Raw genomic sequence first — 17,180 nt, 5'->3', positions numbered from 1 at the left:
TAGCGTATATTAGCATCTAGTTAGCATAGCCATTTATATAGTTATTTAGATTATTTTGTGTAGCCTAGTTAGGGAGACTTGAAATCTCTGTTTTTTGCTTAATTATTATAACTAAATCATACCAAAATTAACCTAAATGCATGGGTTTGAAATTTTTGAAAGTTCGTTAGCATTTGCAATGAGCATTAGCATTTGCAATGAGCATTAGCTTAAATTAGCCATAATGCTAATGTTTTACAACTCAGTCACTGGCCCCATTCTCTCTTGCGCGGCTGCTTCGCTAGCATCGTCGGCATCGGGAGTTGAGGCCGCAGTTTGAGCCAGCGGCTCGCATTGATAAGGCTCTGGCCCTGTGTCCACAGACAATTCAGAGAAAACTCCTCTACTTCAAATGACCGCTCTGTTGCAAAGCTACTGGCGTCACTCTCCATCTTTGCGAGTCTGACAGCTGTCAATCAATCCGTCACTGTGGGTCTCAGGTGCACGCCCCCCGCTCAACCCCGCCCTCGGCTCGTCCTCTCTGTCTCCGCCCACTTTTCCAGCATTTTTCAAATATTGCCAGTGGGTGGAGTCAGGCTCTGACCAGGGTTTGAGTTACACTTTAATGCCGACTTAAAATATCTCATACACTAAAACAAATGTTTTTCATTTACAACAGTTTGCATTAATCTTTGAGTTATGACAACTTGTAGTGAACTTAATCATTTGTAGCATAAACAAATATTTTAAAGTTGATTACTTAAAATTAAGTTGTTACAACTTATTTCAACATAATTGAGTGGTGGCGCTGGGCTGGACCCAATTAATCTGATGTATTTCAGTTCAAATTAACATATAGCGTAGCACATGTTAAATGTAGGCCTAACTTATTTAGCTTGTAAATTTAATGAACAAGTAAAATATTAAGTTGACTCTATTATTACTATCAATGCCATGTCGTAGTATACTTTCATGAAGCCACTGACAAACCTAATTACAAGCACTACTCTTCAGCACAATGGTAACCACAAAAACTTCAACATGGCAGAAATGGCCCAACTCTGTGTTGGTGAAAAATTCATCAAGCTGTTTTAGTCCTCAGATTGGTGTTTTTCCGTAGTTGCATGAGTGAAGCTCATACATTCAGTATGATGTAGCCTAGCTTTAAAATGAACCAACACCACAGCGTGTGGAGAACCTTATCAACATGCAGAATAATGCTAATCATAATTAAGTCTCAAGCATCGTTAATGCTTATGCTAATAGAGGCATTTGTATCTTTAGACCATCTGCTCTCAGACCCTGGATCTCATTTTACAGGAACACAATGCTGGTGTTAATGAGAACCCTTGACTTTCAAAGTGTGTTGAAACCTACCAGCCAGTTTCACCTATCAGCAAGTGTCGTAAGAGGAAGAACATTGCGAAATTCCTTGAAGCTCGTCATTGTTGACGTCATTACACATCTGCAGTTATTTTCAAAGTGTTTCCCACAGGATTCTGGGAGACTGTGGGGGGTGAACAACATCGGTCCGTCTATGGGTTAACGGGGGAATGCGCCCAGAAGAAAATGTTGTTCGTTTTAAGTTAAATGCGTCAATCAGGTTCAGTTTGAGAGTTTAAAATTAAGAGCTCCAACCCCTTTTCACTGACCAATTTGAATGGAGTAAAAAATAATTGAGTTTACTTGCACTTGGACTTTAAAGCGGACTCAAACATCTTTTTAGTTGTGATAGTGTCTCTGTCCACATTACACCCACACTGCTGTTTTTAGGATGCCAAACAATTTGAATAAAGTAATAATAATAATAATAATAGTGTTTGTTATTAATATTATTATTATTGTGATTATTTTTATTATCCCTATGACAGTAATATATTACTATTGCAATATAACAGTAAAAATAAATGTAAATGAAAAATGTATATTTCATAAGAAGTATATATTCATTATTTTACTTTACACAGTACTTGTACTAAAATGACAATACTTATGTCTTAATTTCTTCTAAACTTTAATTTTGGAAGAAAACCGCAGTTTCTGTTGAAACAGGTTCACAAATGTGTCCCATTAATCAAGTGAAATGCTAACCATCTGTCCACAAAATTGTTGGAAATGTTGGAAATTCCAGTGTGAAAATACAGCCCACACACTACAAGATGACCAAGCCGATGTTGGGCCACATTCACCCCCTTCCCACAATCCTGGGTAAAGTCCTGATTATCTGGATGGATCTACAGGTTATTTGATCAGATTCTCCTGTGGTGTGATGTGTGTTTCTCCTGTGGTGTGATGTGTGTTTCTCCTGTGGTGTGATGTGTGTTAAGAGCGTAGGGCCGCACTGATCTCAAAATCTGAAATATCCAACATTTTTAAACCTTTTTCTTTTTTCCTCCACACATTTTCTGTAAACACTATGTAAACACACAGTCCAAACACTATTATCGCCATTTCTTCTTGCCCGTCGTGTGTCATGTGTGTTTACTCTAAAGTCACGTTTAGAAATGTTGCGAGACTGTAGTTCACAGTCGGTACAGTCTTGGTCACATCGCAGCACTCCACAAACAGGAACAAAACTCCTAAATCTATGATTTTTTTTATCGTCATGTTTGTGGTCTCACATTTGTTTAGGCTTAACTGGTTGTGTTCCCAAAATGCGTGTTAAACTCATGAGTTTGCGCCACTGTGAACCAAGATTTTATAAACACCGGCTCGCTTCGCTCTGAAACACGCAGCACCGCACACTATATACTTATTTACATTTTCCAAAGTTTGAGTTTGGTGAACTCTGCCCTTAAAATTCATATCACGTGAAGACGTGACCAATAAATGCCTCTGAATCATCACTTTCACATTTGACACTTTCACAAAGGTTTCTTGTATGACAATTAAAAGAACACAAACTTTAAATCTGCAAGGTGGCATATTTTTACACATTCGATATATACTATGTTGAATATTGTTTTAAAAACAGAGGCTGCAGAGAGTAACATCATTACAACAACTGCAGTGTCTGTAGAAATAGTTTTGCATGCTCAAAGTCTAGTGTTACCGTGGCTTTAGACTGTGGGATCTGGGAAACACTTCTATCAGATATACAGAAGAACTGTGAAGAGATGTTGCATCTCATCTACACTGTAAAAAAAAATATGATCAATAAGTTATGACAACGTATGTTTTTACATTGCTTTAAGCAATTTTTTACTTTTTATTTAAGTTATACAAGATTCAACTCATTTTTTAATTTAAAAGAGGAAACCCAAGGTCTAGCTAGGACCAAGGAGCAGGACCGGAGCACACAACGTTTTAAGTGATTTTTATTGGTGCAAAACGACTAACGTTTCGACGCTAGGGGTGGGAGATATTGACAAAAATGAATATCTCGATATTTTTTTCCAATATCTCGATATCGATATTCAGACGATATTTTTGCCATCCTTCAAAGAAATGTGTGCAAACTGGCAAAGAAGGTCCAGTTGGTCTTTTGACTTGCTGCATTTGACCTATTATTATAGGCTATAGAAAAAAAAACAATAAAGGAGCTAACTAAACAGAATCTGAGGTAGCCCCTATTTTTTCCACTTACAAAATAAAAAAAATAAAAAAAACGGAACTAGGCACCTCTTGCAACAGTGATTATTAAATCAAACAACAATATTGTTGATGATAAATTCAAAGTAAAAAAAAAATATTTTCAAAACGCTATAAATCCATCCATTTTCCCCCCAAAAAGCTATAAATCCATCATTTTTTCCCCAAAAATTGATGGTTTGTCTTTTAAAAAAAGTATTTTGTCTTTTATTTTTCGTGTTTGCATTTATGAGGAAAAAACAATATTACGTGACAGTTCTCCATTATGGACGCGAGCGCTCTGAAAGCGGCACTAAAAGACTTTCAAACTTTCACAGAGACCTCAAAACAGAAAGCACAAAGCCTTTCTTTAAAACGAATTTCGTTTTGTATTAATTGTATCTTAATTTGAATATTTTTTTCATTAACCAATTTCCTGGATTTCATACATAAAAAGTATATATAGGCTAGCACAACAAAGGTGCTTGAACTGGAGATTATATCATCATGAACCGGACCGTAGCCTACTCGCCTCACAGGCCTAAAAAATGTGAAATATATTTACAGAAAGCTGGTTCTAAACAAAACCATCCAAAACAAAATAAAACTATGTAGCCTAATAAATGTGCATTTCTCCGGTGCGTTCACTAGCCTACGGCGAAGATCGCGAGTCAATAGCCTATCGTCGACTTCATCTTTGCAGCCGACACAGAAATTAATAAACAATTAAAATGTTTTATTGCAATATTTTACATATTCATAATCATTACTTTTGCTGGTTCTTTGAGGCAGCTTTTTAGGTTTATGGCGTTTTGGAAAAGAGCTCTTCACGTACAAACACCGTTTCACCAAGGCACAGCGGCCCGGCCTTCAGCACATAAGAACAAAAAGAGAAAAAGCACGGACTTACTAATTACGAAACTTTGATGTGGTTGAACAGGTGAAACAGTCACAAATTCCTCTGCAACTCAAACCTTCTCAGTACGAGTTATGAAGGAAGAGAACAGCATTACAGTTTTCAGCGCATCCTCCTCTGATTGCTGTGTTGTGACTGAAAAAGTGCGTGCAGGAGCACATGCGCAAAACGTAGGTTTGTAAAATGTCCTTTTGTAAAATGACATATAATAAAATAAAAATTCATATATCATTTTACAAAACGGTTTTGCGCATGTGCTTCTGCGCGCACTATTTCGAATTTACGTATGAATGTGCGTTTTTGACGACACGGGACCATGGGCTGGGCCACTCGGAGGTTGCTTCCGGGAATAGTACTGCCCTATAGTATTAAAAATCGCTACATATAATTGTTTAGAAGGTTATAGTGTGCGTTATTTGTTTTCTCTTTAACTTCTTTCAGCTCTTTTCATGTTTGGGGGGTCGGATTGTACAAATTATGAAATATTCGATATCCCAATTTTGCATATCGTCCAGACAACAATTTGGATATTATCGTCTAAACGATATATCGCCCACCTCTATTCGACGCCCATGCGTCTTCATCAGAGTCAAACGGTCAATGGCAACGATGTACAGATTTTAAAGAATCAAAATTCAAGGCATTGGCCACCAGGCTGAAGCGCAAGTGACCCCTTTCTACTGTCCTTCATTGTTTAATTTGTTTAATGTAATTTAAGTTGAAATGACTTAAACATCCGAGTTGATTGTACTTAACTTACGGCAGCCACTTTTTTAGTGTAGTTTACCAAATGATAAACCTGTCAACATCCTCATGACATTTACAACTCTTTTCTGTCTCTTGTAGGACAAAAGATGTTAGACAGTGAGTCATATATTTAGTGACCAGCTCCAAAATAGACAAAAATCACCCTAAAATTAAACTTTCTCATAGAAAAGAGCAGCGTGAACATTCTTCTAAACGCCTCCTTTTATGTTTCGCAGAAACACGAAAGAAAGAACGGTTAATTTTTGGGTGAACTAACCATCCCCCTCATACAAGAGGCCTTTGTGAAAGTGTCAAACGTGAAAGGGGTGATTCAGTGCTCTAAGCTTCTCGATAGCGAAGCTAATTATCAGGATAAGAGTGTTATCATCAGTGTTAACGCAGTTACAGAACGCAGGATCTTAGTTCTCTGCCTGGTTATCATCGCCACCCTCATGCTCAAGGACAGCCGCATGCTAATCTGTGACCTGTGGCACACTGATATCTTCTCGATACCCTGCACACGTAACGTGCTGCATGTGCGTTACCGCAAGAAAAGCAGTGGTTCTGATGCTGGTTTCCTGGAAGCAGAGCAGCCGCAGACCCGACTGGCTGAGAGGGTCTCCTCTCATGCGCTCAGATGCTGGCTCGCTGTCAGGAGCGGAGAGCTTACTGAAGGCTCCTCGCTGACACCAAATCTGTTGTGTTTGCTGCATCATGGCTCACTCGCATGCTTGTGTAACCCAAGCCCTGTCGTGCTGCGCTGCGCTCGCCGTGTTGCTGTTGACGGTAATGCGGAGTGTTGCTTTTGTGACTGAGGTGAGGTCAGGATGTTTCCTGTGGTTTGTTTGTGGGCAGAGCGTTTCTATTTACAGAACTCATGAAATATGTTTTGTCATGTACGTCATTTGAGCTGATTTTCGACATGCATTTTCTGCCTGTACTCATTCACAATTTTGGTGCAAAATGTGCTTTTTTTTCTACAATGAAAAGAACAATTTGGTGTGGTATTTATTGTGAAACTGTAGAAAAACTGAATTAGTGTTTTCTTGTAAAACATGCTCCAATAAACTATTTATTTTAATTGAATGTTTTTACAGTGTAGGCCGTCATAACATTTCTCTGCAAATTCCCTGCATTTCTCCTCTTCTCTAGCTTGCTTAGTTGTCTAATAAACCTGCCACTGTATATTATGAAAATGGTTGGCTCTGGCATATTTGCTTTTGTTCCTCTTTTATAAGTGGCTTTGGATAAAAGCATCTGCTAAATGCATGAAGACGATGTAATAAAGCGGCAGCTCTGTGTTGTGAGCTGAAGATTGCTGATGCTGACGTTTGACTCAACACTGATGATTCAAATGTGAACGCGCACATAAGCAGCACAAGCACATATTGTGCTTTCCAAGAGCTCCCTCCCTCAGATAAGACGCGAGTAACGTGGGAAGAATGTGCATTCCTTTCCTGAGGAGGAGGAGGAGAAGGAGAAGGAGGAGGGATGGCGGTGCGTTTCCTTCTCTGACTTCAATCAGTGGACGATCCTCAGCCGTTCAGGCTCAGAGATCCACATCAGTGTGTGTGTGTGTGTGTGTGCGTCTCTCACACCCTTTTCCATTGAAATGGTGATTGTGCAAAGCTTCATCGTGAACGTTTACAATAACTTGAAACTATGTTACTATACGATCAGACCACAACTGATACAAAGTAATTTAATTTGGTGAGCTTTTGGTGTTATGAGGCTGTTATCATGAGCAGTAGTACATTATAAAATTTGGGGTCAGTAAGATTTTCAAAAATACGGTAAAAACAGAAAAATTGTGCTTTTTGTTTTTTTTTAACATATTTTTAACATACAAAAAAATGTTTTCTATTTGAATATATTGTAAAATGTAATTTATTCCTGTGATCAAAGTTGAATTTTTAGCATCATTACTCCAGTCTTCAGTGTCACATGATCCTTCAGAAATCACTCTAATATGATGATTTGATGCTTAAAAAACATTTCTGATTATTATCAATGTTTAAAACGGTTTAATATTTTTGTGGAAACCATGATACATTTTTTTTCAGCATTCTTTGAAAAGAAAATTCAAAAGAATAGCATTTATTTGAAATAGGAATCTTTTGTAACATAGGCCTAAATCTTTACTGTCACGTTTTATAAATTGAATGTGTACTTGCTGAATAAAAGCTTTATCTTTTAAACGACAAGAAAAATCATAGCATATATTTCACATTTCATTACACAGCTCTGTGGAATACTTGATTCTGATTGGTCAATCGCTCAATGCAGCGGTATGTGATTCCTCGATAACAACCACTAAAAGCAGATAACGCAGGCTCATCCGGGTTATTGAAATCAGCGCTTTATGCTTGCTAGGAAAGTTTTTTTCCACGTGGAAGTTTTGCGTTTGGTGAGCTAATAAAATATTATTGAACAGTTATTTAATTATGCCATCCAGTATCGTGGACTCTCTCTCGTGTTTCCTACAAACACAGCCGTTGCCATTTTACGACGATTGTTTTGTGCACTGTTGGATTATAACTATAAGATAACAAACAGGAGCGATTTTAAAACAGTTTCATCTCAGATCAATATCCCTTTTCCCCATAATTATTTACGTGGTGGAATGCTGTGTAATAAGTGGTATGACTGTTTACCATATCTCTTAAAGGTGCTGTATGTAACTTTTTTTACTCTACTAAAGCATAAAAATACCATAATATATTTGCAGATATTTTAAGAAACATGCTAAGTTCACATACTCGTTTCTCTGAAAAACACTTCTACAGCCAGTTATTTTACTTATTATTTTACACGTTCCTGTTGTCAGTCGGTTTTAGTTTTTGGTCTGTGTGACTCCGCCCACTCCCAGTTCACCCAATAGTATTTCGACATCCGGAATGCCAGTTAGACAAACAAACAAACTGGGCCAGAGATTGCAGATTTGTACACAACCTAAAAAGCCTTTGTCCATCTAAAAATCTCTATGAACGAGAGCCGATAAATAAACTCATTAACTTACAGTATGCAATTCTCTTTGGCTTTCGTTGTCAATTGCGCTCGTTCCTGTTGCGTGTTCTCAAACTGGCAACCCGCATGAGCGTCGAGTCTGAGCAGGAGGTGGCGGGGAAACAACGATCTCTGATATTTTGAATTTGGACTGCAGTACCGATGTCGACCACTAGCTGTCATTCTTACAGACTGCACCTTTACATGTCCGTCTAGGTTGAACTTGCCGCGCTAGCAACTGCTCTCTCCGCGGAAACTGTGCGTTTAAAGAGCTAATCAAATATTTAATCTCAGATCAATATTTCGCGTCTAGCTATTTACTCATGTGCCAGGTAGCCGTGTAATAAGCAGGATAATGTACATGCAGCCGGTTGTTATCTCAGAATAAACCCCTTCAGGCTGATGCAAGACCCCTCCGCTTCCTGATTCATGGGGTTTATTCTGCGATGATAACTGTCTGGATGTACGTTATCCCTTACTTATATTTGTCGTCTTATATTCGGAACAATACAGTATTATAGTGTATACAGTATAAGATGACCCCCCCCCCCCCCCCCCCTTTTTAAGATGAGGGCTTTTTGAAGACCAAATCTTGTCTTTTAAAGAAAATGCTTTATTTGAAAATAATTTTCATGTTGCATATTTTTCAAATCTTTAATTTTTGTATTTTAAGTAAATGCTGGTAAAATGTACCAACAACAACAATCACATTAAGAAATAATCACGGTAACACTTTACAATAAGGTTCATTAGTTAACTACATTAGTTAACATTAACTAATAATGAACTGCACTTATACAGCATTTGTTCATCTTTGTTAATGTTAATTTCAACATTTACTAATACTTTATTAAAATCTTGTTAACATTAGGTAATGCACTGTGAACTAACATGAACAAACAATGAACAGCTTTATTTTCATTAACTAACATTAACAAAGATTAACAAAAACAGTAGTAAATGTATTGCTCATTGTTAGTTCATGTTAGTTAATACATTTACTAATGTTTAATAAAGGAACCTTATTGTAAAGTGTTACCATAATCACTTTATGGCATAGATACCATAACAATAACCTGAATTTCTCATTCAGTGTACTTCACTATGACTGATTTCTCACCTTTTTTATGTACAGTGATATGCTGGCATGTCAAAAACACGGGTGTTTGATCCACACTATGAATCTGATTCAGGGGATATGAGTGTTTTTTCTTTAGGCAGATCACATAGCGCTGAAAGCCAGCAGTTTCTCCATGAAGTCGGAGGGCTGGATGACGGCTCTGGTTATGCTCTGGCCACTCATTTCTTTTCCGGTTACGTACTGACACACTTGCCTGTCAGTTTCTTCGAAGCGGCCGCTTTTACGACCGCGGTAAGCTTTTCTTCAAGACTGTCTTTTTGGGCTCGCCATCTTCTAACATTACACTCTGACACACATTATTTCTTGGCTGCTTAATGAGAGTTGTTTGAGTCCGCTGCGTTTATCAGTCATTGGCGAAACACTTGTTTTACTCATCTTTGGCGCTACCTATTGTTACAGGTATATAAATATTGTTATATTGTCCCCTAATATAAAACGACCACATTCTTTCAGTTGTATTTCTAAGAAAAGAAACATTGTCTTATATTTGGAACAATACGGTAGTATTTATTTATATTTTGAATTAGCTTTTATTTGATATTTTCAGGTTTTATTTTAATTTAAGGTTTAGTCATTTTTTCAAGTGCATTTATCAATTTTATTAAATATTTCTTTTTTATTTTTTATTTCAGTTTTTAGTAATTTTATTACTTTAAAAAACTTATTTCAGTTAGTTCAATTGCTAATGTTTTTTTGGTTAAATTTTTTTTTCCAGCTTTATTTATTTTTTTCAGCGATTTCAGTGAGGAAATGATCCTTCCTCCTCATTTGGTAGAAATGGGGCCAGATCGGGCCCCCCGTTGGGATAAAAGCAGTAGCACAGGGTGTACTGGACCCGAAGCTACAGCATTCTCGACCCGACAGAAGCCCTCGCTGTGCTTGAGCAGAAATCACCTGCCCTCGGTAAGCCACCGGCGTCTGAGACTGATCTGAGCTTCATTCACAGCGGGGTCCCGGCCCGTGCGCTGATGGAGCTGCTCTTCGCTTCAAAGCAATCAAAGCACCTCTGCGGTCGGTGCCACGGGGTAATTTTCCATTAGCCGGACTTCTTTTGCTCCACCGCACGCACTGGTCCGTAGAACGCCGATCTCTCTGAGGCTTCTCATGCAATACAGTCTCCATTGTCTTGGACGACACACAATGAGTTCTTTGAGTTTGTTCAGTTGAAGCTGTGGGGCGAGAGGGAGAGAGCTGGACGGATTGGTCGCTTCAGGTGTCACTCAGGTGGAGAATGTTAAACGCTACAGGCCTCTCTTGGCCTCCTCAAGTGGACGGACTGGTCGGGCAGGAACGGGATGTGACGAAATTCCCTGCTCTGGTTAGATCCAGCACGCTGTGAGTCACATCGGCTCCTGTTACCTGTTCTTCCACACAGAGCACCAGAGCAGTTCGTATCTGATTTGGTTGGGTTTGATTCATGCACTAAGCCCTTGTGGAACTGAAGAAAGCTTTTACAAACAATTATTGTTTACGGCAAGCATGACGTTGTTAGGGCACTATGAAATCTGTTTTATTTTTTCCCATATTCCATTTTTTCCCCCTGTTTTAATTGTTCTGCTCTCCGTTTAAATGGTTAAATACAATTTTAGACAAACAAAGGAACTGCTAACTTGCACATTGAATTAGATCCAGACTGGAGAAAGTCTAGAAAGCCTTATAAACTGCATAGTGCAAAAAATATGCAAGTGTATGCAAGTTTCAATTCACTTGCTTCAATATGCAAGTGAATTGAAAGCTGGACATGCATGAGCAAACATTATTAAAAGTTTAACAAAAATGGAATTTTAAGGGCCCTATGAAATCCATTTTTATTTTTTCCAAAATTCTGTTTTTATTTAAAACATTTCTGGATTCCATTTTAATGGTTTAATTAAAGTTTCATAATCAAAAAGCATGTCTAATCATTTACAGTATATGTTCAGATATATATTTTTGGGCCCTACAATTATTTTGCATTATGACAGTTAAGCACATTTCCCCCAAAAATATCGATTTTTTTAAAAATATATATTTTTTTTTTTTTTACATCCTAATGGTACAAATATATGCTTTATTTCCTTAAATTTGTTTTGTGAAATATGATTATGTTCCTAACCGTTTTTGTGACATTCACTCATGTGCAATAATAATATTAGGCTTTTCATTCTGCTGAATGGTCTTTTGACAGGATTAGGTGCAGGAGTAAGAATGGCTTGCTGGTTTCAGTCGGGATGGATTGTTTATGTGATTTTAGTCACAGGTTTCAGATGTACTTGTTGCTGGACTGCCAGAGCCTGAATAAAGCATGAGTACACAGCCATCAGAGGCTCTGGTTTCAGTAGGGCATTTAACAAACCTGCAGTTTACTCTGACAAGACCTGCTTGAGCTGTCCGAAGAGAATCGACATAACCTCTGTGTGATGGGCCAGGCGTCCGGCCTCGTCCTTCTCTGATGTTTTAATAGGAGACGTGGGGCTGGTATGTTACTATTAAGGTTGATATCTGTTGATATCTTTGAACAAGCGTGTGCCCACTTTCTACCTTCATACGAGAGTCTGGTGCCGCTTTTACTGTGCAGAGAAGTGAGGGAAGGTATTGGGTATTATGCCTATATATATATAATGGACTTTAATTGCGTTTGAGGTTTTTAATGTTCTAATGAGGTTTTAAATGCTGCATGTAAGTGAGTGGCATCACAAAAAGGGAAATTCATCTGAAGTTATTTAAGAGGAGGAATTTTTATTGGTGCCACTTAAAAGCATTTACTTTTTTACACTGTCACCACATGGAATCATAATGTTTAAAGGGGGGGTTGACTATGATTTCACTTTTCTAACTTTAGTTAGTGTGTAGTGTTGCTGTTTGAGCATAAACAACATCTGCAAAGTTACATTGCTCAAAGTTCAAAGCAAAGGGAGATATTTGCTTTTAAAGAAATTCCTTTTTAAGGACTCCAACAAACAGCTGGTAGGGACTACACGACATTCCTCCAGGGTTAGTGACATCACCAACCCTAGAATTTACATAAACCCCGCCCCCAGAGTACACTTGTATGTCAGAGGCGGCCTTATTATGTGTGTGCGCTTCGGATGTGAGCTCGAAATCTGTGGGAATGAGTAGAATTATGCGCAGTCCCGTGCCGATATTCAGACCCGGTCACACCAACGCTATTTAACCGGAGTGAATGAGAGGAGGCGGGTGTGTGTCATGGCAGCGATGTGATTCAGTCATATCAAATCTCAGCTGTTGCCCCAGAGTCATGTGAGATACTATCATCAAGATTCCATCATCTGATAAAACCCAAAACCTTTTGAACTTTTAATGCCTCAGTTGACACTTGAGTGTTTGTGTGTGTTTAAGCTGTGACTGTGGAAAGCTGATTCCTGAGTTATTATTCTTTTTAAAGTTTGAGAATGAGGAAACTGGGTCATTGTGCATACTTTAGCAGTGATTAATTTATTTTCCACGTATCTCCCTGAAGGAATAGGGATCCACCAAAGCATTTTTTTTTTGAGAATGCTTATTCGGAAATTGTCTCTAATAAATCTGCATGATTAATCGGTAAAAGATCGTGATCTCGATTCAAACACCCACACGATCTCATTCCTAAATGACAACGATTCGTCTGTCTATGAAACCTTTGACAAGTGCGATCACAGCAAACATTCAAATCTCGCACAGTCACTGCCGCTGACCCAGAGAGAGCAGATCATGGTATTTAGGTATGAAACAGCTTAAAAAACTGTTTCTCAGTGCAGTCTGTCATATCGCCCACCCCTTTACGGTCAGATGAGATGCTGTCACGCTACATGCCAGTGTCATTATAACATTAATTTCATGTTATTATCTAGTTTCCTTAACCCCAAAATACCACTTTATTTTCACTTTGTGTTGTTTTGTGTATATTTAAATGACTGTGGTGGCTCATACCAACTTACTGTTGGTAGAAGGATGACTGTGAATGACGACAACAGTGAAGGATAAGAGAGGACCAGGCCTGGACTATTTTACATTATGTTTTGTTTATGTGTGTGTGGCAGTCGTCCATGAGGGGCTGACGCTTTTACTTTAGTTTTGTGTTTGTTTATTTGATATTAAAGTGTTGAATGTTTTTAGGGGGCAACTAATATCTTCATATTTATATCTTGAAACATATACCAAGACAATTTGGTAAAACTTTACAATAAGGTGTCAGTGTAGGTGTGGTTTACATTGAGGGATGGAGGGTGGTTACGTGAAATCTAGCCCTTTAAAATCTGCTTGGGGTCAGCTCTGGTTGTTGTACATGGTTGACCTTTGTTGGAAATAAACTTGTACACTAGTTGGTGTGGCAGTTTCATTTCTGTGACTTGTGTCTTTCTGACAGCAGACTGTGTCGGAGATACGTCTCTCTTCCAGGGAAGTGTGCATGAATGAGTGTGCTTGTGTACTAACTCAGACTCCATTAGCTTTATCCATTATCCTGAGATTGCTACAGGCTGTCTGTCTGCTTTCTATCCCAAATGTCCCTCTTCCTGTTTCCTTCTTTCTGCCTCTCTTCATGAACGTCTTTCCTGACGGCATTCAGAAACTGTTTGGGATAAAGTTCAGTGTACTCTTTCCATCATAAAAATACTTGAGGTAGGCCGCTCCAATGCATCACTTATTAAGTGCATTGTTTGCTTGGAGCATGAATGTCCTGCATCCTTATTCTTCTGAGAAAAAAATCGCACAGCAAAAACTAATACTAATACTCATACTATTACTAAAGTAAACATTGTAAGTTTGTTTCCAGTAAGTTCATACTGTTCAAAGGTTTGAGGTCAGTGAGATTTTTTTTTTTTTTTTTAAGAAATAAATAAATTTAGCAAGGACACAATAAATTGATAAAAAGTGACAGTAAAGACAAGTCTAATGTTACAAAAGAATTATATCATGGTTTTCATGGGAATTAGTCAAATTATGCGCAATAATTGAGACGAGTTAGCGTGAGAGGAGGTCAACTAAACGGACCGGCTCAGAATCGGTAAGACGTGACACGGTCGATCACGAGGAAAATCAGCCGATTCCGATCCCTGGCCGGTCAGTCGGTGCATCTCCACTGATATGAAATATGTTTTTTGAAATGAGTTCGGCCAGACACAATCTGAGATTTCATGATTCCCCCATAAGCAGAGATAGGACTTGGTCTTGGATGCCTGAAAGCTGCCGTGAGGCTTTGCAAATATGGCTGCCAAGTGAACAGAATTATCCTTGAAAGGGACTGTGTAAATACCCAGCCTCAATGACTGACAGCATTAGACAGTGTGTGTGATGTCCATGTGTGATTCTAGCATGCTCTTTTGTGTAACTGCATGATCTTTTCACTGAGCAAATGCTACTCAAATGTCACTCAGTTTCTTTGCATTTGTCATTAGAGGAATGTTCTTTCACTTGCTCCTTTTCTTTCTCTGGAATATGATGTTTTTCAGGGTGAAAAGGCTGAAATGACTGAACTCCAGGAATCATTCTCTTTTAGACAAGTATAGATGATCAGATTATTGTGTGTATTATTACCTCAGTGAGTAAAGGCAGAGCCAGACTGTGCAACATCAACAGTGTTGTATGTCAGACTGTGTGATGTAGATCTTGAGAAGACTTTGGTCATGACTGACAATATTTATCTGGTGGTCTGTGTTACTTTTGACAGTTTCAAGCTTCATCTACGTTAATCTGGATATGTTTACGCATGCATCTTTTTCTCCATGTTTTGGCCTGATGTCCACAGCTTTTTGATGCTCTCCCAATTGAATAAATTTAAAGTTTATTCAAGCATTGTTTACATCTACCAATGTGTTTATACAGTGGGTGCAGAGAGAGAGAGAGTGAATCCTATTATTAGAATATATTACATTTCTGCAAAGATGACACAATATTTTCTCTCAATTGCTCAAGAGCAACCTGGATGTGCCAGTGAGTGAGATATTTTGCTAATGATTGTGCCAGAAAAATGGCACAAGAACTTTATTATGTCTGATCTCTCAGTGAGCTTTTGTTATGTTTTGCATGCACAGTAATTTGAGCATTTTCTGATGTTTCAGTGTTGACCAGAAACGCTTGAAAATGCTGGTATAGGCCGAGTGCATTTAGAAATTAAAACATTGTTTTCAAATGCATCCCGATTAATGAAGATGTAACCACATTTTCATTGGAAATTTAAATAGTGCCATACAAATCTGAATGCAAATTCACAATGTGTGAGATGAGAATAAAATGCATATATCAGAGTAAATAAAACAAACATTGGTTTGTTATTATAGTGCTTTGTAGTTGCAACAATTTTAATGGTGTAATAACGATTGTCTGTAAAGAGCCGTACCGTTCTCCTTACGGTGCGAGTCCACTGGCGCAGAGAAGAGCGAACGTTTCAATTCATTTCTATGGAAGCTCAACTTGAATGAACTGAAAACGCTCTCTTTGCTCCTCGCCAGTGGACACGCACCGTTATGAATGTATTTGACAGTAGTCCTTTTTTCCCTGAACATAGCCAGGCACATACCGAACCATGACCCTAAAACCGCGATACAAACCAAACCATGAGTAATTTGAACGGTTACACCCCTAGACTATATAATGTAATGTGTGTAATCTGTCACACCCTCTGGAGCCTCGAGGGCACATATATGCTGAACACCTCTGATGTAAACTAACTAACCCTAAGGCCACGTCTCCACCTAAACGTTTTTAGCCAGCTGAAAATGCCTACGAGACGCTTGCTATGATGCACACGGAGCAAGTGTTACTAGCATCTCATTTCACAAATGGTTTGTTTCTTTATTGTTTCTATATAAAAATGCTGATACAATGTAAAGTATTTGCTCTGGCTCTTGTCAAAAATAAATAAATAAATAAAATAAAAAAATATTTATTTATTTATTTATTTATTTAAATGTTTGTTGTTACCGTGGTACAAGCAGCAGAATGTGGTGGTTGGTCACTGTGGTGTTAGTCCCGCCCCTCCTGCACTGTGATTGGACAGCCAGGGAAAAAGTGACAGTGGTGAGTGATCACGTTTTACCCAAAGTTACCCAAATCAACGCCTTGTCACGCTGCCGCCGTTTTAAAAACTCTCTGTTTCCCATAGAAAACAATTGGTTATAAATAATAGTGACAGCCTCTTTAAATGTTTTGGACACTTCAAATTTATGGATTCACACCTGCATTTTGAGAGCAAGTTTGTTAAACCTGTGCCATGTGAACAGAACAGCACCGGGCGAGTAGTTGTGTCACGTCATACAATGCGAGAGCCACTCTTCACATACACTTTTCTTGAGAGTGTGAGTGTGTGTGTGTGTGTGTGTGTGTGTGTTTTCTGGCATATATGGTTTAAGGGGACAGAAAATACATTTTATACACTATAAAAACCATTACGCCTATGGAAAGTCCCCGTAAACAACACATACAAGTGTGTGTGTTTTATGTGGTTTTGGTAGCTCAAAGAGACGGTGAAATGAGCAGTGTGTCATCAGATGTAACCATCTGACACCAGAAGCGATCTCATCAGTTTTGTGGTCTGTGTGCAACACACATGCTCTTCACTCAGTTAACAACAACAGAGTTGTCAGTTAGTTCAGATTTTGATGGATAGGCCTAAATGTTGTGCTAAATCTTGTCCATGACATTCTGTGTGATGTGAATGTTATGAGAAGTGAATGTTGGAAAAATCTGATCAAATATTACCAGTTATCATTTGAGTGGAGGACATTTGGGCTCTGTGTGTTTGAATTGAAATTCCTTGTGTTATTTGTGTTTTGTGATATTTCTAGTGAAGGTTATCATACTGTGACGCCGCTTGTGTTGGCCGCTCCTCTGTGATACGCTCTC

General features: G+C 38.4%; 1 protein-coding gene across 4 annotated transcripts in view; it reads left to right on the top strand.

Moving 5' to 3' along the window:
* numb (NUMB endocytic adaptor protein) overlaps positions 1–17,180 on the top strand; it is a 68,381-nt gene that overhangs the window by 5,847 nt on the left and 45,354 nt on the right. Inside the window, exon 1 of one of the 4 annotated variants that reach the window (XM_084096243.1) lies at positions 5,627–6,028. The exons of the other annotated variants lie outside the window; for them this stretch is intronic. The gene's annotated coding sequence lies outside the window, so the exon portion shown is untranslated. Of the gene's footprint in view, positions 1–5,626; positions 6,029–17,180 lie in introns of those variants that run through there. 4 annotated transcript variants of the gene reach the window in all.

Source organism: Abramis brama (genome assembly GCF_963993115.1).
Source record: "Abramis brama genome assembly, chromosome: 21".
Taxonomy (NCBI): Eukaryota; Metazoa; Chordata; class Actinopteri; order Cypriniformes; family Leuciscidae; genus Abramis; species Abramis brama.
The sequence above is the reverse complement of the archived record's forward strand: the minus strand, read 5'-3'. Positions and strand labels throughout refer to the sequence as shown.